Below are 23,304 nucleotides of genomic sequence, written 5' to 3' on the forward strand. Positions count from 1 at the left end.
GACTTTTCCAACTGGAGCCCAACCCACGGCCAGGCTTCGCATTTGCATCATTAAATTGGCTACGGTGTAGAGGCGCCCTCAGGCAGCCATTTTGTGGGATTACAGGGTGGGAGCTGTCCAAAAGCTGAATCGACGATATACCCACATAAATAAACCCTAGTGAATAAGTGAATTGGAGGGTTCAGACATAATATAGAGTTTGCGGATCTGACTTCCCCCATAGGGCTGGCACCCAGCTGCGGGGATCCCTGAGGGTTGTGTTACACTGCAGGGCTCCCAGGCTTCCTGTTGACCAGATTTGAGGTTGCCAGGTCTGAATCCCCTGAACTCTGGTGGCCCACACCCCAGAGACTCACACCTCTTGACTCTTCAATATCTCAGACTTTCCACCCCTGAATCCATCATGCCCCGAGGTCCATCTGAGGTCCTAGAATGCCCTAGCCTTCAACATTTGCATTTTTTCTTTATCGTTTCATTGTGTTTTGTTTTTATTTTCATTTTATCTTATTTTTTACTTTTTTTAATGTCCTGATTGCTAATATTGCATTATCCCCTAGGCTTTTCTCCCAGTGTATCCCCCAAAGTCTTTTTTTTTATTCAGTTATTTAGGGTTTTTTTTTTTTTTGATGTTGTAGTTGGTGTTGCAATTGTGGTTCGTGTATATCTGTTTTTTTCTTTCCCCTACCTGTTCCCCACCCTTTGCCCACCCCCTTTTTCTTTCTTCCTTTCTTCTCTTCTTTCTTTCTTTTTTTTCTATTTTCTCTCTCCCTCTTGTCCCTCATTTTCCACTTATTTTATTTTAACTCAATTATACAATAGGTGCTGCAAGGAATACCTCACATTTGCTGGGTTTTCTCATCCTCCACTGCCTCATTTCTGTGTAAACTGATTTAGGCTACCTACACTATCCCCTTTCCCCTACATTTTGATGTCCGCCATCATCTACTGTCTCTCCTATATTCCACCTCCCACCTCCCTTTCTTTGATCCACAAAGTGTCTAACTCTTAATTTCTAATACCTTTGTTTTGTTTTCTGTCTGTTATCCACTCTTGAAACTATTACCTTTCTTTTCTCTTTCCCTCTCTCACAAAAACAATAGCTTTTTAGCTCATACCATATTCCTCCCATATTCAGTCATCTACCTCATAATAGGTTCTCTACCTACTGCTATAACTCTACACAATTTACATGAATCTAAACTCCATCCTCCCAGATCTCATATTCTTGCTTTATTAACATATATCACCAATATTACTTTACACTTTTTCCTTGCTTACACAATTGCCTTTCCCCGGCACTAATATTTTCCTTTAAAGTGAATTGAACCAGCAACAAGAAATTAAAATAAGAAGAACAAAGTGACAAAGAGAAGTTATAACACTTATGCAAAAACAACAGCTAATTAATCTCCAAGACTAGACAAAGAAGTTAAGGAACTGATTAAACCCGTCAAGATAAAATGATGACCAGACAGCAACAAAAATCTACAAACCAAACCAGTAATCAGGAAAACATGGCTGAATCCAATGAACAAACTAAAAATCAGGAAGGGGAGCAGAACTTCGCACAAGCAATGAAAGATCTCAGAACATTTATCACCGACAAATTTGATGAAGTAATGAAAGAGGTTAACAACATGAAGACAACACTTGGAGGGGAAATTGCAGACATACGCAAAAAGATAACAGATATGATGGAAATGAACACCACAGTTCAAGAAATCAAAAATACACTTGCAGCAAATATCAGCAGACTAGAAGAGGCAGAGCAGAGAATTAGTGATGTGGAAGACAGTACATCAGAAATCAAACAGATAGTAGAAGGGCCAATAAAAAGATAGAAAAAATCCAGCTAGGACTTAGGGACCTGAATGACAATGCAAAACACTCAAACATACATATTATAGGCATTCCAGAAGGAGAAGAGAAGGGAAAGGGGTCAGAAGGAGTGTTGCAGGAAATAATGGCTGAAAATTTCCCAAATCTACTGAAAGAGACAGATGTACACATCCAAGAAGCACAGCACACTCCACTAGTCATAAACCCCAACAGGCCCACCCCAAGACATATACTTGTCAAATTATTCAATGCTCAAGACAAAGAGAAAATCCTAAAAGCAGCAAGAGAAAAGAAAACCATCACATACAAGGGAAGCTCCGTAAGATTAAGTGCTGATTTCTCATCTGAAACCATGGAGGCAAGAAGGCAGTGGTATGATATAGTCAAGGTACTAAAGGAAAAAAATTTCCAACCAAGAATACTCTATCCAGCTAAACTAGCATTCAAACATGATGGAGAGTTCAAAATATTCGCAGATAAACAGACACTGAAAGAGTATACCAACAAGAAACCTCCCCTTCAAGAAATTCTAAAGGGCATTCTGCAGGAAGAAAGGAAAAAACAGGACAGACAGAGTTGGAGGAGAGTATAAGAGCAACAAAAAAAGACAAAAATAGAAGAAAAAAAAAAAACAAAATATGACAAACACAAATACAATCAAAATATGGCTAACACAAATAATTCCTTGAAAGTAATAACACTGAATGTCAACGGATTAAACTCACCTATCAAAAGATTCAGACTGGGACATTGGATAAGGAAATATGACCCATCCATATGCTGTCTACAAGAGACACATTTTAGACCCAGACACGCATGGAGATTGAAAGTGAATGGCTGGAAAACAATCATACAAGCTAACAATAACCAAAAAAAGGCAGGAGTAGCTATATTAATATCAGACAAAATAGACTTTAAATGCAAAACAATTGTGAGAGACAAAGAAGGATACTACATTTTAGTGAAAGGGAAAATCTGTCAAGAAGATCGAACAATCATAAATATTTATGCTCCTAACAAGGGTGCCTCTAAATACGTGAGGCAAACGCTGGAAAACCTAAGTGAAACAATAGATGCATCTACAATTATAGTGGGGGATTTTAATACACCACTATCAACTCTGGACAGAACATCTCAAAAGAGAATCACTACAGACACAAAACATTTGAACAGTATATTAGAGGAGCTGGATCTAATAGACATATACAGATCATTACACCCAAACAGAGCAGGATATACATTTTTCTCAAGCGCACATGGATCATTCTCCAAGATAGACCATATGCTAGGCCACAGAGAAAGGCTGAATGAATTCAGAAAGATCGAAATCATACAAAACAATATCTCTGACCACAGTGGAGTGAAGCTGGAAATTTGCAAGGGACAGAGTCTGGTTTCACACCACGATTTGGAAATTAAACAGCACAGTCTTAGAAAAACAGTGGGTAAAAGAGGAAATCTCAAAAGAAATCAGTGACTACCTTGAAACAAATGATAATGATAACACAACATACCAAATTTTATGGGATGCAGCAAAAGCAGTACTGAGAGGGAAATTTATAGCCATAAATTCATATATCAAAAAAGAAGAAAGAGCAAAAATTGAAGAACTAACTGCACATTTGAAGGAATTAGAAAAACAACAACAAAGTAACCCAACTGGAAGAAGAAGGAAGGAAATAACAAAGATAAGAGCAGAACTAAATGAAATAGAAAATAAGAAAGCACTTGAAAAGATAAACAAGACAAAGAGCTGGTTTTTTGAGAAGATCAACAAAATTGACAACCCTTAAGCGAGACTAACAAAGAAAAAAAGAGAGAAGATGCAAATACACAAAATAAGAAATGAGAAAGGCGATATTACCCTGACCCCACAGAAATAAAGACTATCATAAGAGTATACTTTGAAAAACTATATTCCAACAAAAATGACAATTCAGAGGAAATGGACAAATTCCTAGAAACACATAAGCAACCCATATTGACGAAAGAAGAAATTGATGATCTTAACAAACCAATCACAAGCAGAGAGATAGAATCAGTCATTAAAAATCTCCCAACTAAGAAGAGCCCAGGGCCAGACGGCTTCACAGGTGAATTCTACAAAACATTCCGGAAAGAACTAACACCAATCCTGCTGAAACTATTCCAAAAAATCGAAACATAAGGAACATTGCTGAACTCCTTCTATGATGCCAACATTACCATAGTACCAAAGCAAAACAAAGACACCACAAGAAAGGAAAATTACAGACCAATTTCTCTAGTGAACCTAGACGCAAAAATACTTAACAAAATACTTGCCAGTCGAATCCAACAACACATTAAATGAATTATACACCACGACCAAGTGGGATTTATTCCAGGTATGCAAGGATGGTTCAACATAAGAAAATCAATCAACGTAATACACCATATAAACAGATTGAAGGAAAAAAATCACAATTATATCTATAGATGCAGAAAAAGCATTTGACAAAATACAGCACCCTTTCTTGATAAAAACACTTCAAAAGATTGGAATACAACGAAATTTTTTTAACATGATAAAGAGTATATACGAAAAACCTAAAGCCAAGTTTAGAGTTAGAGTTCCTCTAAACTCAGGAACAAGACAAGGATGCCCATTGTCTCTGCTCCTATTTAACATTGTCTTAGAAGTACTTGCTCGAGCACTGAGGCAAGAACCAGATATAAAAGGCATTCAAATTGGAAAGGAAGAAGTCAAAATTTCATTATTTGCAGATGACATGATCCTATACATAGAAAACCCTGAGAGATCTACAACAAAGCTTCTAGAACTCATAAATGAGTTTAATAAAGTCGCAGGTTATAAGATCAATGCGCAAAAATCAGTAGCATTTCTGTACACCAATAATGAGCAAGATCAGGAGGAAATCAGGAAACAAATACCATTCACAATAGTAAGTAAAAAAATCAAATACTTAGGAATAAATTTAACTAAAGAGGTAAAAAACTTATACACTGAGAACTATACAAGACTGTTCAAGGAAACCAAAGAAGACCTAAATAAATGGAAGAATATTCCTTGTTCATGGATAGGAAGACAGAATATTATTAAGATGTCTATCCTACCAAAACTGATCTACACATTCAATGCAATCCCAATAAAAATCAACACAGCCTTCTTTAAGGAACTAGAAAAATTAACTATGACATTTATTTGGAAAGGAAAGAGACCCCGAATAGACAAGACATATTGAAAAAGAAAAACGAAATTGGAGGAATCACACTACCTGACTTCAAAACATACTACAAAGCTACAGTAGTGAAAAAAGCATGGTATTGGCATAAGGAGAGACACACAGACCAATGGAATTGAATTGAAAGCTCTGATATAGAACCTCACATATATAGCCATATAATATTCAATAAAGCCACCAAACCCTCTCAACTGGGAGAGAGTGGCCTATTCAACAAATGGTGCCTGGAGAACTGGATAGCCATATGTAGAAGAATGAAAGAGGATTACCATCTCACACCTTATACAAAGATCAACTCAAGATGGATCAAAGACCTAAATATAAGAGCCAAGACCATAAAAACCTTGGAAAGCAGTGTAGGGAAACATCTACAGGACCTTGTAATAGGAAATGGATTCATGAATATCACACCAAAAGCACGAGCAGCAAAAGAACTAATAGATAAATGGGACTTCCTTAAAATTAAAGCCTTCTGCACCTCAAAGGAGTTTGTCAAGAAAGTAAAAAGGGAGCCCACACAGTGGGAGAAAATATTTGGCAACCATATATCTGATAAGAAACTTATAACTTGCATATATAAAGAACTCCTATATCTTGAAAATAAAAAGATAAACAACCCATTTAAAAAATGGGGAAAAGATTTAAACAGACACTTCTCCAAAGAAGAAATACAAATGGCTAAAAAGTACATGAAAAAATGCTCCAAATCTCTAGCTATCGGGGAAATGTAAATAAAAACTACAATGAGATACCATCTTACTCCCATAAGATTGGCAGCTATGAAAAAAACAGAAGAATACAAATGCTGGAGAGGATGTGAAGAAAGGGGAACACTCATCCACTGCTGGTGGGAATGCAGAAGGAACCAACCATTGTGGAGGACAGTTTGGTGGTTTCTCAAAAAAACTAACCATAGATTTGCCATATGACCCAGCAATACCACTGCTGGGTATATACCCAGCAGAACTGAAAACAAGGACACAAACTGATATATGCACACCAATGTTCATAGCAGCATTGTTCACTATCGCCAAAAGTTGGAATCAACCCAAATGCCCATCAACAGATGAGTGGATCAATAAAATGTGGTATATACACACAATGGAATACTACTCGGCTGTAAGAACAAATACACTACAAACACACGTGATAACATGGATGAATCTTGAGAACCTTAGGTTGAGTGAAGCAACCCAGGCATTGAAGGACAAATACTACATGAACTCAATGATATGAAATAAGAAAGCTGCCTCAGAGAGCTAGAGACTGAACGATAGGCTTACAGGAAATTGGGGGGTGGAGGAAGGATGTGAGCCGACGTCTGCAGGGGTGGAATTTATGATGAGCTGGCGGTAAGTATGAACACAAAGAAGAGATAAAATGAGGGCAAGGGGTTGCCTTTGGGTGGGGCTTTGCGGGTTTGAGGGGGGCTGGGGATGGGCGGATGGGTAATATTGCCCAAAAAGTGGGGGGAGGGAGGGGTAGCATATGAACATAGGAGAGTGTCAGGTGTTGGTTGAGAGTAAAATGCTGAGAAAATCGTATCAAAATATAATTAAGAGGGTTACCTGTTTAGGATGCTTGGAGGGGGTGGTCTGATGTGGGACGGGCTCCTGGGGAATGTATGAATGCTCATTTTGCCAGAGTGGGTGGTACCATTGGATAGAGACCCAAGTAGTGAGAGTGGGGGTGGACCCACATCCTGGGGAGGACTAATGCCATCAAATAGAGGGAACTGTATCTCTCGAGAGAAAGGGTGGCTCTCAGGGCATTGGGGCAGTTGAGCAAGTTAGGCCCTGAACACTGTTGCAAGTATCTCTGGACGTGGCTCCTCGGGAAACGGAGGTTGGCTGTCATTGTGGGCACCAAGGGGATGGGAAAATGGATGTTAAATGTGTGGAACCAAGGTAAATGTGGGGTAAGAGAGGAGTTTCGCGAGAGTACACAAGGATGGATATAAAACATGTAATATTACATCATAAACATATAGGGGATGACAGACTGATAATGTAAACCATAATGTAAAACATAGGATAACTAAAAATTTAGAAAACTGTGTGTCCTAAAGTATGGATCACAATGTAAGCACAGATGTCACCTTGTTTGAAAGCTATTGTCTCAGAGTCTGTACATCACTTTAAGTAAATATGATGTGAATAGGTTGTAAGAGTATTGCTGTGGAAGGGAAAAGGCTTTGTGGTGGATGTGTGGGAGTGCGGTATATTGTATATATGAATTGCTGTGGTCTAGGGCTCTTGTGAAGAGAAGTTCAATAATTAGAGAAAAAAAAAAAAAGATAGGATGTAGAATTTTTCCAAGTCAACACGTATTCTATATCTAACCTTTAAACCCATCGCTATATGCCATTTTGCTAGTAAGGGATCCTGACATTATATTGGGCTTCAATTTCCAGGAAGTTTTGGATCACAGAGTGGTTCAACAATGGCAGCGAGGAATACTGGTATAGGATACTATTGACAGGTGATATATGGCTGACAGGGAGCTATACAGGGCATATATCCAGGGTGCATGGTAATGTTTGGATATACTCATAGTGGCAACAATTAAAAACTACAGCTGGGGGGGTACTGGGTTACTGGCTGGGGGTGCTCTGTCGTGGTCCCTAGGGTAGCAGCGGCAGTCCCCCAGGTGCAGCAGCAAGGACCGGGAAGGAATGAGGGTCCAACAGTGAGCCCCTGATACTAATGACTATGCTTGTGAGCCTATATGCCTGAAATAAGAACAAGGCCTAGAGCAGCACTGTGCCTGGGAATTTCCTCCTGACAGCCTTCATGTTACTCAAATGTGGCCAGTCTCGAAGCCAAACTCAGCATGTAAATGCAATGCCTTCCCCCCAGCGTGGGACATGACACCCGGGGATGAGCCTCCCTGGCACCGACGGATCACTATCAACTACCAACTAATGATGCAACTGGAAAATGACCTTGAATTAAAGGTTCAACGCGGACCAGCAGAATATCCCTGTCTACATATAATAACATGACTTTAAAATGCTGTTTCACCTAATGTAAGGGGGAAATGGAAAGGAGAAATGAGTTTATATGGCTATGAGTCTCTAAAAAAGAGTCTGGAGGCTGTCAGAAGGATTACCCTTATGCACAACTGTGGGAGGAAGGGTGCCCGGCTTGCCACAGTAGCAAACAGTGCAGCAAGAAGTGACACTGCCTCTGCCCGCTGGGCCTAGATAAGGTGACCACGCCTGACTAGGCCTTTGCTGCTAGCGGCTGGCCGGCGCTGCCCTCCCCCTTTCTATCTCCCGCCTAGCCCAACATCCCGCCAGCTCTCACTTCCCCTTTCCCCTCCCCTATTCCGAACCTCTCAGCCAGCCCTCTGCCTAGCAACCGCTTACAATCACCTATCAGGAAGCAGTACCTGCCCGCACCTATCAAATCTCTCCACGCAGTCCCTAACCCTATAAAGCTGTATCCCCTTCCGCAATAAACCAGACTTGTGCCATCAGCCTGTCTCCGTGAGTTTCTTTCGGAATCTCGCACGCCCTCCACGCCTTCGGAGCCCCCGAGGGAAGCCTCCGCGGCTGCATGAGGCTTTCTTCCCCCGGTCCGGGACCCCCACGTCCCACACACAACTGAACAGAGTCTAATGAGACAGATAAAGTAGATACAATCCCCAGGTATTGGTTCCTTTGAGGACTAAAGAGACCCACGGGTTCTATGGTCATGGCAGATGGGGTTCACTGCCATGTCAGATGGCCCTTCTTTGGAGCTGGTGTTTCTGCGTGATGAAACTGGACTCAGATGGGATCTCTTTTCATAAGACTTTCATGCTACTTTACTGGAATTGTAGTTGGTGTTGGGGGTTAAGATATATTTAGGGGATTTGAATCTCTGGACTGACAATATGATAGCCAGGCCCTGAGCCTCAACAGACTCCAGCTCCTACAATCTGATTTATTGGACTCACCTCACTCAGCTAAGATGGAGTTGAAGAAGGACAACCACCACACCAGGGAGCCTAGAGTGCCTACAACTGAAAGCAGGAGGATTGCATCCAGTATCCATGTGGAATCTGAGCCTCCTCTTGACATAGAGGTGCAACGGACACAACCAATCCAAGGTCCACAGAGAAAAGGTGGCATTGGAGTGGGAAAAGTGGACATGGTGGCTGATGGGTATGGGGAATGGCAGGAAGAGAGGAGAGGTGGAGGCGCCTTTGGGACTTGGAGTTGCCCTGCATGGTGCTTCAGAGGCAATCACCGGACATTGTAAATCCTCCCAGGGCCCACTGGATGGAATGGGGGAGAGTATGGGCTATGATGTAGACCATTGACCATGAGGTGCAGCGATGCCCAGAGATATACTTACCAAATGCAATGGATATGTCATGATGATGGGAGTGAGTGTTGCTGGGGGGGGAGTGGTGGGGTGGGGGTGGTGAGGTTGAATGGGACCTCATATTTTTTTAATGTAATATTTTTACAATATGAATAAAAAATTTTTTAAAAAAAAGAATGTAATATGGAAGGTTGCCTGTTTGTGATGCTTACGGGTGGGGCATCTGACACAGGGCAAGCTTCTGGGGAGTGTGTGAGTGTTCATAGTGGATTATATCATTGGGTGGAGACCCATATAATGAGAGTGGAGGTATACACACATCCTGGGGAGGACTGATGTTCTCAAACATAGGGAATTGTATCTCTTGAGAGAATCGGTGGCTCTCAATGGGTTAGGGCAGTCAAGTATGTCAAGCCCTCAACAATTTTGCAAGTATCTCTGAATATGGTCCCTCAAGTAATGAAGACTGATTGTCATGGTGGGCCCTGAGGAAAGGGGGAAAGAGGTGTTGAATACATGAAATCAGGGTTAACTGTTGGGCAGTGGAAATGTTCCACAAGATCATGCCATGATGGATATAGGTCATGTTAAATTACACTAAAAACGTATAAAAGTTTATAGGCTAAAATGTAAATCATAATGTGAAACATAAGATAACTAAAAATTTAGAAAATTATATAGTCTAAAATATAAACCATGATGTAAACCCAAATGAAATCATGTTTGAAAGCTATTGTTTCAATATCTGTACATTAGCTGCAGCAAATATAATATGAACATGTAAAAAGATCCCTATTGGGGAAGGGACAAAGGGTTTGATGTTGGATATGTGGGAGTACCATATATTATATATGTGAATTACTGTGACCCAAAACTTATGTCAAGAGAAACGTAATAATCAGGAAAAAAGAAAAAAGAAAGAAAGGAGGTAGACACTGAGGAAGAAATGGAAGAAATTGTCTTGTCACTGTACATATAGGGCAACACCTGTAGCAGTGATGAAAGGCAAAATGTCAAAAACAAAGTTTCATTTTTTCATTTCTTTGATACCCCAATTTATTTTTCCTTTATTTAATTTTTCTAAATTTCTATGTATTCTATATCTAACCTTTAAACCCATCACTATATTCCATTTTTCTATTAATGGAACCTGGCAATATATTTGGCTTCCTTTTTGAAAGAGTTTTGGACTACAGAGAGGTTCAACTATGGCAAGGGAGGAGCACTTGTGTGGGGTGTCATTAGTGGGGGGCACACGGTTGGGAGGAAGTTCTCCAGGGAATGTATACAGGGTACATAGAAAGGTTTGGATATTTTCATAGTGGTTTCAGTTGGAAATGACTGATGAGAGAGTGCTGAGTTCCTGACCAGGGGAGCTCTATCACATTCCCCAGTGGAACAACAACAATCCCCCTAGTGCAATGGCAAAGACCAATAAAGACGGATGGTCAAATGATGAGCCCTTGATACTGATGGCTCCAATTATGAGCCTGTGTGCCTGAAATATGAACTTGGCCTATAGCTGTGTGGTGCCTAAGAATTACCTCCCGAGAGCCTCCATGTTGCTCAAATGTGGCCACTCTCTAAGCCAAATTCAGCATGTAGATGCATTGCCTTCCCCCCAGCATGGGACATGGCTCCCGGGGATGAGCCTCCCTGGCACCGAGGGATTACTACCAAGCACCAGCTGATGATGTAACTACAAAAAGACCATGAACAAAGAGGTCAACTCAGACAGGTAGAATATCTCAGCCTATATATAATATCAGTGTTAAAAACTGCTTTTTGACTTTGGATAAAAAGGGAAAAATGGAAAGGACAAGTGAGTTTATACAGCTAAGAGTCTCCAAAAGAGCCTGGAGGTCATCAGGGGGTGATGCTTATGCATGCCTCAACCAGAGACAGCCAAGGTAGATGGAAACCCAGGTGCTGGTTCTCCTGAGGGCTGCAGTGACCCACAGGTTCTATGGTCAAGGCAGATGGCTCTGGAGTTCAGGGCCATGTCAGTTGGCCCTACTTTGGAGTTTGTATTCCTGAATGTGATGGAGTCGGACTCAGATATAACCTTTCTACCCAAGCCTCTTCTGTTACTTTTACCGGACCTGTGGTTGGCATTTGGGTTAGTGTATACTCAGGAGACCTGAATCTCTGAACTAGTCATGTGATGGCCACGCCTGGGCCTCAGCAGACTTGCAGCTCCTACCCTCTGGTTTCTTGAACTTACCTTGGCCAGCTGACAAGGAGGTGAAGAGGGTTAACCACCACACCAGGTTGCCAAGAGTGCCTACAGCTGCAAGCAGGAGAATTGCATCCATCATCCATGTGGAATCTAAACCCCCTCTTGATGTAGAGGGGGACTGGACATAGCCATCCCAGGTCCACAAGATGGAGGAATAGAGTATGGATTAGAGAGGACTTACTGGTGTTTTGCTGGGGAACAATTGTGATTACTAAGGGAAAAAATTGTAGTAGTGATGTGCAGAAGGTGATCACAGTGGCTGCTGATGGTCGGGAGAGGGAAGAAGAGATATGGTGTGGGGGCATTTTCAGGATTTGGAGTTGTCCTGGGTGGTGCTGCAGGGACAGATGCTGGACATTGTGTGTCCTGTCGTGGCCCACTGGGTGGACTGGGGGAGTGCAGCGGTGCTCCAGAATGTATTCACCAGGTGCAGTGGATGTGCCACAACGATGGAAGCGTTTGTTGATGTGGGAGGGGTGGCATGGGTGGGATGGGGGGTATATGGGGACCTCATATTTTTTTAATGTAACATTTAAAATAAAATAAAGCAGGAAAAAAAAACCCCACAAGGCAGTCCTCTTCCCTGGGAACCAGGAGGCACTGGTGGTGAACTCAGGGCTCCAGGCCTGCTTTGGACCTCTTGCCTGGGAGCTGTCATGTAGGGAAGAAGCCAGGATTAGTGAAGTAGCAAGTGTCTGCACGGAGCAAAGAAACCAAACATCAATGGCCGAGGAGAGAGACCATCGTGTAAGAGAACCTGGTGCTCCCTCCAACGTGAGACTCCCAACTCCACCCTCCATGAGTCACCTCATGGTCTCAGCGGCCTGGGGAGCTCCAGCCATCACACACACTCTCCAGACCTGCAGCAGAAAGCAGGAATGGCAGTGAAGGAGTGCTGCCTCCCTTTCAGATCTGCAGAAATCCTGTGTAGACTCTCTACTCAAAACTAGTCCGGTGGCCACACCAGGGGCCAGGGAGACGCTGTCCCACTCAGCGGGGCCGGCCGACCTGGTGCATTCCCACTGTGGGAAGGTGGAGGGAGTGCTTCAAGGCAAAGAACTGCTGTCCAGCCACCGGCACTCCGGGCTTAGCCCACGGGGAGGGTCTGGCCAGAGGTGCATTCCTGCCTGCAGGGAGGGTTCCCTGTGAGGACGAGTGACTCAGGCCCTTCCATCCTCAGGACCCCCGCCCAGGCCAGGCCTGGTTTGCCCTGGCTTGCTTTCACAGCGGTGACAGCACAGAGACCCCAAGGCTGGTTAATCTGTCCTGCCAGGAAGGACAGGCTTTAGCATCAGCTTCTCAGAGGGTCTTGACCTCTTTCCTCATGGTCTCATTTTGACTGCCATAGCTCCTAACATCACGTGTTCACCCCCAGGTCAAAATCAAAGATGATGACTCATTCCTGACTTCTGCCTTCCTTCTGTTAACGAGCAAAACTTTCAGACGCTGTCCACATCCTACCACCGACTGCCACCCCCAACAGTGCTAAAAGGAGACCTGGTTGCTTTCCCCCAGTTAAGATTCACTCCCTGAGTCGGGCCCACTTTCTCTGAACCCATTGCCTCAAAACCAGAACAGTTTGTATATTCTGGTGCTATGATTTAGTCAGAAGGAAGACATGGCTGTCGGGGAAATTCCAACAAGTCTGAAACGGGTGGCAGGAGGTGGAGGACCCCAAAGTCCAGGAGCAGAGCAGACTGGCGCCTTGGTGTGGAGGCGGGACCCTGAGGGCCTCGTGCCGCAGGGACAGGGGCTAAAGGCTGCGGCGGCAAAGGGGCGGCTGAGCCAGACGGGCAGGTGGGGACGGCAGGGCTGTGCCTGCTTCCCAGCCCTCCAGCCCCTCGCCCTGGCCCAGGCCCTTCCTGACACTGGAGCCTCCCCAGCACCCACCCCTGCCCTAGGGTCTCCCCTCCCCCGACCGGGGTCAGGGCCCCAACCTGCACATTCAAAGGGGGGGTCACCTCACTGGCGAGCAAGGCAAGAGGAGAGCAGTGTGCAGTGAGGAGCAAGGAAAGAGGGGAGCAGTGTGCAGTAGAGCAAGGCAAGTGGAGAGTAGTGTGCAGTGAGAAGCAAGGCAAGAGGGGAGCAGTGTGCAGTAGAGCAAGGCAAGAGGAGAGCAGCGTGCAGTAGAGCAAGGCAAGAGGAGAGCAGTGTGCAATAGGAGCAAGGCAAGAGAGGAGCAGTGTGCAGTAGAGCAAGGCAAGAGGAGAGCAGTGTGCAGTAGGAACAAGGCAAGAGGGGAGCAGCATGCAGTAGAGCAAGGCAAGAGGAGAGCAGCGTGCAGTAGGAACAAGGCAAGAGGGGAGCAGCATGCAGTAGAGCAAGGCAAGAGGAGAGCAGTGTGCAGTAGGAGTAAGGAAAGAGGGGAGCAGTGTGCAATAGGAGCAAGGCAAGTGGGGAGCAGTGTGCAGTGAGAAGCAAGGCAAGAGGGGAGCAGTGTGCAGTAGAGCAAGGCAAGAGGAGAGCAGCGTGCAGTAGAGCAAGGCAAGAGGGGAGCAGTGTGCAGTAGAGCAAGGCAAGAGGAGAGCAGCGTGCAGTAGAGCAAGGCAAGAGGGGAGCAGTGTGCAGTGAGAGCAAGGAAAGAGGGGAGCAGTGTGCAATGAGGAGCAAGGCAAGCAGGGAGCAGTGTGCAGTAGAGCAAGGCAAGAGGGGAGCAGTGTGCGGTGAGGAGCAAGGCAAGAGAGAAGCAGTGTGCAGTGTGGAGCAAGGAAAGAGGGGAGCAGTGTGCAATGAGGAGCAAGGCAAGCAGGGAGCAGTGTGCAGTGAGAAGCAAGGCAAGAGGGGAGCAGTGTGCAGTAGAGCAAGGCAAAAGAGGAGCAGTGTGCAGTGAGGAGCAAGACAAGAGGGAGCAGTGTGCAGTAGGGCAAGACTAGAGGGGAGCAGGGTGCAGTAGAGCTAGGCTGGGAAGACAGCTTCCCACACCGCTTGGCTGAGGAGTTGTCCCTATGGATCCACCCAGGTCCCTCTGCCAGGCCTGTGTCCACCCTCCAGCTTGGTTGCGCTGCAGCCTTGCCACCTTCTCCAGGGACCTGTCCTGGGCTACCTCCAGGCCTGGAGAGCTGGGCCTGCCCGGCTTCAAGTCAGCCAGACCTTGGGGGCTGGGCACACCCTCAGCCCCCACAGAAGTCACAATAAAACACACTGGGTGAAGCTCGTCTGGCCCCTGGTCAAGGACACCAAGCCCTTGAGAGGGAAGTCTGACTGTAAGCGGGTGAGGAGGACTCACTCTCCTTGTGTTAGGCCTCAGAGCAGGGCCTTGATGGATAACCAGAGATGGCATGAGGGAAACTTCAACAGGAGAGTCAGGCAAACTCACATCTATCACGTCTGCAGAGGTGAGGAGCCAAGGCCAGCCCAACGTGACTCAGACCCGACTCCCTGTGCTGCACTTTCACTCTTGTTTACTACTTAGCATTTGCTTTGATTGTGCATTAGTTTTATGCATATGGAGGAACACACCGAGCTGGTTATATAATTGTATGATTAGTATGTTCAGGAAATCACGCTTGCACATATATTGCATGATCAAGAAAGGGGCAGATAACTCCACCCCCGGGTGGGAGTTTTACTATGTTAATTAAGCAAGTTGAAGTGAGGACAGCAAAGGGCTACTTCTGTGCAGGTCCGGCCAACTGGTTGAAGCTGGTTTTTATACTTCATTGCTTCAACAGGATATTCTTGACCACCAAAAGTGGAATTTGGGCCAAAGAGAGGGTTGCATTTCATTACCTTCTGATTTACATACAATTCTTTTCTTTGTATCCTAGCAACAGAGAGAGAAACAGTCACTTTCGGGTATTCGGTCATCCTACATCCATCACTTGTCAGGTGTCATCGGCTGAGAGCATCCGCACCGGTCAGTGATGCTCCCTGAAGTGCAGTGGGTGGCCATGACCTGTGGTCTGGAATCGGCTTTAAAATACTCTAAAGTGTGTGCGTGTTATGTGGTGTGCTATACACTTATTGTTTATGTACGTTCATGTATGAGTGATATACTTCAAATTAAAAACAAAAGCAAACAAAACAAAACAACGGTGATTTGGGAGAACCCAGGCTGCCGGGTTAAGTCTGCTGGGAGACACAGGGCCAAGTTTCTCTATTTCTTTCCGCTTGCTTCGAGTGTCCACACCTCCTCACCAAATCTCCATTGAGGAGCCAGCCGTGGGTACTCAGCCTCTCTGGACTGTTCTTGTAACTTCTGAGTCTGTAATTATTTCAGGTGAAACATTTTGAAAGATAATCCCTGCTGCATGAAGGGAGCTCCAAGACAACGCGAGGACAAGGCCTCAGACGCAGCCCCTTCCCCTCGCAGCCCCTTCCCCTTGCAGCCGGCTTCGCCCTGCCCCGTATCCTTGCCTCTCCTCGCTGTCATCGCCCCATCCCAACCCCCACCTGTCAGCAGTGGAAACAGCCAGAAGACGGTCCTGGAGCCCGGCCTCGAAGCTCGTGGGTCATTCCTGGCCCCTGGGCCTCCCTTGGTCTTTACTCCCTCAGAACACTTCAGAATCTTTAGGAGCTTTCTAAAGTAAGAACACCATAAACCTTCAAGACTAACAGGAAATGCTCACAGTGAGCTCTGATGCCATCACCTATTATCTCGTTCTGTGGAACTTTCTGCAATTCCCTGCCCAAGGGCGGCCACCATATGTGTCTTCACAGAAATCAATTTTACAAAATTGTCCAATAAAATACTATACAAATGCTCAGTAAACAGTGCCCACACAAAGAAAGCAGCGCCAGGAGTGGGCAAAGCAAAAGAAATGCAAAAGTCAGCACTTCTTTTAAGTTTTAACTTTTCACTCCAACTGCATTTTATTTCCATGTGGGAGATGGAGAAGAGAAATGTATAATGGAGGACATTCCCAGTGGCACGTTGATATCAGGTAGGCAGAAGCACTCTGTCGAACACCAAACTCAAAATGTCATTTTGTGGCATTGTGCTCATCTCTTGAAGCATTTATTATTTGACAGTGAGGCTAACACTGCATGGTTTTCTTGTGATGATTTATTTATCAAGTTATGCACACCCAACAAGAAGGTGGCTTCAAAAGTGAATTGTTTAATTCCTAAGATAGGAAATCTGGAAATGTGGACACCACAAAGTCCAGGCTTGAGTTGTTTTCCAGGTGTCAGGCACTTAAATAAAAGAAACTCTGATCATTAATCACACTAATTATGGCCAAACATTCGAACAGTGTTTGAGGTCTTGGGCGTGTCGGGCCCAGTGACCAGGACAAAAGCAGCGCACGGCAGTGTGTTCTCTGCGTCTCAGGTCAGAGCCCACTTCACAGGCCTGGAAGGCACTTCCCTGGACAGCTGAGCTTCGCGGGGCTTCTACAAAAGAAACAAGTCAGAATCGGTATCAAGTTCCCTGATTTTAATGCAAAAAAGAAGCAAGATTTAAATCTAGTGTTACTTTTCACAAATGTTTCATACCATTTTTTACATCCCATTCAGTCTTACATTGAATAAAATTCTCCTCTCAACTTGACATTACAAATTGAATGTCAAATTGGCCCTTGCCTTGGTGATTCCATCTGAGTGTTCTGCAAAGACCAGGAGCTGCTGTCCTTCAGAAAATCAATAACGGTGTAAGTGCGGGGCAAAGACAGAGTGTGAGGTGTGGTTTTGAGTTGAGTAGAATGGAATGGACGTGGGGTTATTAAGCTGTAGAGATGCCCTCCCTGTGTGGTGAGGCCAGAAGGCAAGGCTGGAGACCTGGGCAGAACAAGACCCTGGATCCAAACCCCAGGTGCAGCCCTCACAGTGGCGAGCCCTGGGCAGGCGCCTGCCCTCTGCGGCTTCACTAGTAAAATGCGTGATGATGATCATAGCACCTACTTCTTCTGGCGTGATGGTGAGGGGATGAACGTTTGTAGAGCATTTAGGGCCAGGCAGGCACATGGAAAGCGCTGTCCGAGTGCTGCTAAGTCTATTTCTGGGGCTTCTGTCCCTTGGAGTGAGGGTAAGCTTTGGCCCCTTGATAGCCCTGTTGCAGTTGGTTGCCTAGCAACTGCATTTGTCAGCCTCATTTGAGGGGGCAGAGGAGGACTAAGGGGCCAGGGCAGCCCGCCCACCCTGCACTGTGTCTCGTGGCCCCAGCTGGATGGACTTGGACGTGGCCTGGACACAGGGGTGGCAGTCAGCCGGGCCGAGGGATCCCCGGGAAGCCTGTGGGGCAGAAATGCAGATGCAGCCCGGCTGTGCTGAGCTGCTGGGAGCGGCCGTCCTGTGCCCAGGCCCTATTTCAGCCCCACCCCACCCACCCCATGTGGACATTGTCCTGCTCCTCCATGCTCCCTCCTTTGAAGCAGGCTACTTTAGAGAATGAAAAGAAGAATCTGGGACCTGGCAGAAAAGCACAGCTGTGGGAAACACGTGGCCATGGAGACCCCCCAGAGATTGCTAGAAGAACCTCAGGAGATTTCACCCAGGATCAAGGAAAGGCTCTGGATATTCTCAAGGGACCTTATCATTGAGCCACCAGGGAACCATTGGGTGAGGTAACCAATCAAAACTGCAAACAGGGAAACGGACTTGGCCCAGTGGTTAGGGTGTCCGTCTACCACATGGGAGGTCCACGGTTCAAACCCCGGGCCTCCTTGACCTGTGTGGAGCTGGCCCATGCGCAGTGCTGATGCATGCAAGGAGTGCCCCCCCACGCAGGGGTGTCCCCCGCGTAGGGGAGCCCCACACACAAGGAGTGCGCCCGGAAGGAGAGCCGCCCAGTGCGAAAGAAAGTGCAGCCTGCCCAGGAATGGCGCCACCCACACTTCCCATACTGCTGACGACAACAGAAGCGGACAAAGAAACAAGATGCAGAAAATAGACACAGAGAACAGACAACCAGGGCAGGGGGGGAATTAAATAAATAAATAAATCTTTAAAAAAAAAAAACTGCAAACAGCAGGGACCTCCCCCAAACATAATTAATGATTTAAAAAGCAAGAAGTAAAATCATCCATTTTTACATTTTTTTCAGCTTTTTCCTTTCCCTACCTGGACCAGCCTGCAAGTGTACCTGGGGCCCATAATCTTTCTCTTCTTTTTTCTTAATAAACCCCTGGCCTAACTAAACTGGCATGTTCATAAATTCTTTTTTGTAACATAGCCAAGAAACTAGAGAAAACTAGCAACAATATTATCTAATTTTTACTTAAAAGAGAAAAAAAAAAGACATTACTACTGACCCCACAGAAATAAAAAGGACAATAAGGATACTATGAAAAACTGTCTGTCAACAAGGATAATAAAGATACTATGAAAAACTGTCTGCCAACATGTTAGATAAACTAGATGAAATGGAAAAATTCCTAGAAATTCACAAACTACTTGCACTGAAACAAGAGAAAATAGAAGATATTAATAGAATTACAATAAGAAATTGGATCAGTAATCAAAAACCTTCCAAAATAGAAAAGCCCAGAACCAGATAGATTCACTGGTGGATTTTACCAAACATTCCAAGAAGAATTAGCACCAATCCTACTCAAACTCTTCCAAAAAATTGAAGAGGAGCAAATTCTTCATAACTCATTTTGAGTCCAGCATCATCCTAACACCAAAGCCAGATAAAGAAACCACAAGAAAAAAATTGCACATCATTACCTTTTATGATTATAGATGCAAAAATTCTCAAAAAATATTAATAAACCAAATTCAACAGCACATTAAGAATTATATACCATGACCAAGTGGAATTTATCCCATGTATGCAAGTGTTTCCACATAAAAAAGCAATTATTGTAATACATCACATTAAAAGAATAACAGGATAAAACCACATGATCATCTCAATTGATACAGAAAAGTCATTTGACAAAGTCCACACCCTTTCTTGATGAAAATACTTAGAAACCTAGGAATAGAAATGAACTTTCTCAACATGATAAAGGACATATTTGAAAAACTCACAGCTAACATTACACTAGAAGATGAAAGACTGAAAGCTCTCCCTCCAAGATCAGGAACAAGACAAGAATGCCCACTGTCACCACTTTTATCAACCCTGTACTGGTAGTTATATACAGAGCAATCAGGCAAGAAAAGAGAAAAGTCGTCTTATTGGAAAGGAAGAAGTGAAACTTTCCCTATTTGTAGATGACATGATCCTATATATGGAAAGATATAGACACCAATATGCAAAAGATTGAAGGTGAACCCCTTTCTCATACTTGTACAAAAGTTATTCAAAATGGATCAAAGACCTAAATACAGGAACCAAAACTATAAAAGTCCTAGAAGAAAACATAGGGAAGCATCTTCAAGACCTTGTGTTAGGTGTTGCAACCCGCGCAGTGTAGTCACAATTGAACAGGGTCTGCACAGCCCCGAGGAGGGAGAGGTGAGGGGATGGAGAAATGAAAGACACAAAAATGTGGGGATCAGGTGGGATGTGAGTAGCTGCAGGAGTGCAACAGCTACGACACACCCCCAACGTAATCATGCAGTTTATTGTATACCCTTAGTATAAACAGTGCTGTTCTCACAGGAAGCTCTTGTTACTAGGTCATTATGAATACACAAGTTCTTCTTTGTTTTTATTAGCCTTCTGATAACACAGTTTTCCTAGACTTCATTACCCATAATCAACATGGCTTTGATCAACACATAACTTTGCCCAGGGGTGCCTCCTTCTTTATCTCCAGTCTCTCCAGGTGCACTTTCTCCTTTATCCACATTCTCTCTGGGAACCTTGGAGCCTGCTTTGCAGGCTTCTGGGAGTCTTGCTTTGCAGGGCTCCCTATAGTTAGGCAATATAATTTCTTAGACTTCACATCAAAAAAACAAGAAAAAAAAAAAGAAAAATTAGATCAATTGGACTTCATCAAAATTTAAAATGTTTCTGCTTCAAAGGACTTCATTGTGAAAGTCAAATGACAACCTACAGAGTGGGAGAAAATATTTGTAATCCACACATCCAGTAAGGGTTCAATATACCTTAGTAATCCTACAACTCAACAACAAAAAGACAAACAACTCAACTGAGAAAACAACCCAACTGGCAAAATCCTTGAGCAGACATTTCTCCAAAGAAGATATCCAAATGGCAAAAAAAAAAAAAAAAAAAAGATGAAAGATGTTCAAGATCATTAGCCATTAGGGAAATGTAAATCAAAACCACAATGAGATTTCATATTCACTAGAAAGGCTACTATTTTTTTAAAAAAGGACAATGACAAGTGTTAGGGAGGATATGGAGAAATAGGAGCACTCCTTCATGGTTGATTGGTCTGAACTGTAAAAAGATGCAGCCACTGTGAGTTCTGAGTCTGGTGGCTCCTCAGAAGGTACTGAATTTCCATATGACCTGGCAATCCCATTTCTAGGTATACACCCAAAAGAATTGAAAGCAGGGACTCAAACAGACACTTGCACACCAATGTTCAAAGTGGCACTATTTACAGTTCCAAAAGATGGAAGCAACCTAAGTGTCCATCAACAGATGAATGGATAAACAAAATGTGGTACATAAATACAATGGATTATTATTCAGCCGTATAAAGCAATGAAGTTCTGATACATGTGACAACATAGATGAACCTTGAAGACAACATATTGAGAGAAACAAGCCAGACACAAAAGTACAAATATTGTATGAACTCACTGATATGAAATAATTACTATAAGCAAATTAATAGAGTCAGAAACTAGAATTCAGGTCAGCAAGGGCCAGGGTGAGAGTAGGGAATGGGGAGTTAATGCTTATTCAATAGAGAATTTCTGTTTGAAATAAAAGAAAGTTTTGGCGATGGGAGGCACAACATTTTGAAGGTCATTGACACTATAGAATTATATGTTTGAATGTGGTTAAAAGGGAAAACTTTAGTTACTAGAATAAAATTTTTTAAAACCCACTGTACAACACAAACAGTGAACGACAATGTATACTATGGAATATAGTTAATAGTAAAATTATAATAATATAATATTTTCATCAGTTGTTAAAAAAGACACCATAATAATGCAAAGTGTTAATATCTTTGGGAAAACTGTGAGTGAGGGAGAGTATATGGGAACACTGTTTTAACCTCATGATTTTTCTTAAACCTATGATGTCTCTAATAAAAATAGAAGAATAAAAAAAAATAACCAGATGATGCTGCAGGGACAGTTACCAGACATTGTATGTCCTCCAATGGCCCACTGGGTGGAACGTGGGATAGTGTGGGCTATGATGTGGACCATTGACCATGATGTGCAGCAGTGCTCAGAGATGTATTCACCAAATGCAACGAATGTCTCATGATGATGGAGGAGATTGTTGCTATGGGGGGACGAGTGGGGTGAGGGGGGTGGGGGGGGTATATGGGGACCTCATATTTTTTTAATGTAATATTAAAAAAATAAAGACAAAAGAAAAAAATAACCAGAGGAGGAAAATGGCATCATCTCAGTGGAATAACAAAAAGACTGGCAACCATTCAACAGAATCTATAGACACCAGAATTTAACAGAATCTATAGAAGCCAGAACACAAATAGTATCTTCCAAGAGGATGGAAGCAACAAAACAAAAACCTTTATTTCAGTATGTGGTGAACATAACCTCGAAAAATGAAGGCAAAATAAAAATGTTTTCAGAAAAGCAAGCGGTCATAGATTGTTTCACCAGCAGACCTGCTCAACAAGAAACATTAGAGGAGCTCTTCAAGCTGAAGGGGATCGAATGTTGACGGACACCAGGACTTGAATGAGAGAATGAAAAGCTCCAGGCAGGGTGAGCATGTGGGTGAACAACCACCACTGATGTTTAAAGCAATACTAATAATGCCATGTAGGCTTTATAAGATGTGCAGAAGTAAAATACATGACCATAAAAGCACAAAGGAGGAAAAAGCATTGATTAATCTGTTGAAAGATTCTTGCAATACTCAGGAAATAGTAAAAGTGTTAATTTCAGGAAGAATGCAATGCAATGATGCATACCGTGATCACTAACATAATAAAAGAATAATAAAGAATGTGTTACTAATGTGATAATATAGAAAATGGAAAAATAAAACATAAACAAACTTGATTATTTTTTAAAAAGGCAAAAGGGGTAATAAAGGAACATATAACAAATAGGAAAAAAAGAAAACAAATAGCAAGATGGTAGGCTTAAACCCAGCCACATTTTATTTTATTTTATTTTTTATTTTTAAAAGATACTTAGATTACATAAAATGTTACATAAATGTGTGTGTGTGTGTGTGTGTGTATATATATATATATATACACGGGATTCCCGTATGCCCCACTCCCACACCTCCCACTTTTCTCTACATTAACAACTTTCATTAGTGTGGTGCTTTCATTATAATTGATGAACACATTTTGGGGCTTTGCTACTAAGCATAGATTATAGTTTACATTATTTACACTCTCTCCCACTCTGTAGGTTATGGCAGGATATATAATCGTCTGTAACTGTTGTTGCAATGTCATTCAGGACAATTCCAAGTCCTGAAAATGCCCCCATGTTACACCTCTTTTCCCTCTCCCTGACTTCAGCACCTCCAGTGGCCACTGTCTCCACATCAATTATATAATTTCTTCCATTGTGAGAATCACAATAAGCCTATAGTAGCATACAAGCATACAAGTAAGTCCACTCTAGTCCATATTTTATTCCCCAATCCTGAGGATTCTGGGATGGTGATGCCCACTCTACCTATAATTGAGAGGGTACTTTGATCCCATATGGC

General features: G+C 43.4%; 1 long non-coding RNA gene across 1 annotated transcript in view; it reads right to left on the minus strand.

Moving 5' to 3' along the window:
- Positions 1-16,653: 16,653 nt before the first annotated feature.
- LOC111762159 (uncharacterized) overlaps positions 16,654-23,304 on the minus strand; it is a 54,409-nt gene continuing 47,758 nt past the window's right edge. Inside the window, exon 2 of the long non-coding RNA XR_002795343.3 lies at positions 16,654-16,949. This is a non-coding gene — a long non-coding RNA (uncharacterized lncRNA). The remainder of the gene's footprint in view (positions 16,950-23,304) is intronic.

This window comes from Dasypus novemcinctus, chromosome 17, assembly GCF_030445035.2.
Source record: "Dasypus novemcinctus isolate mDasNov1 chromosome 17, mDasNov1.1.hap2, whole genome shotgun sequence".
Lineage (NCBI taxonomy): Eukaryota > Metazoa > Chordata > Mammalia > Cingulata > Dasypodidae > Dasypus > Dasypus novemcinctus.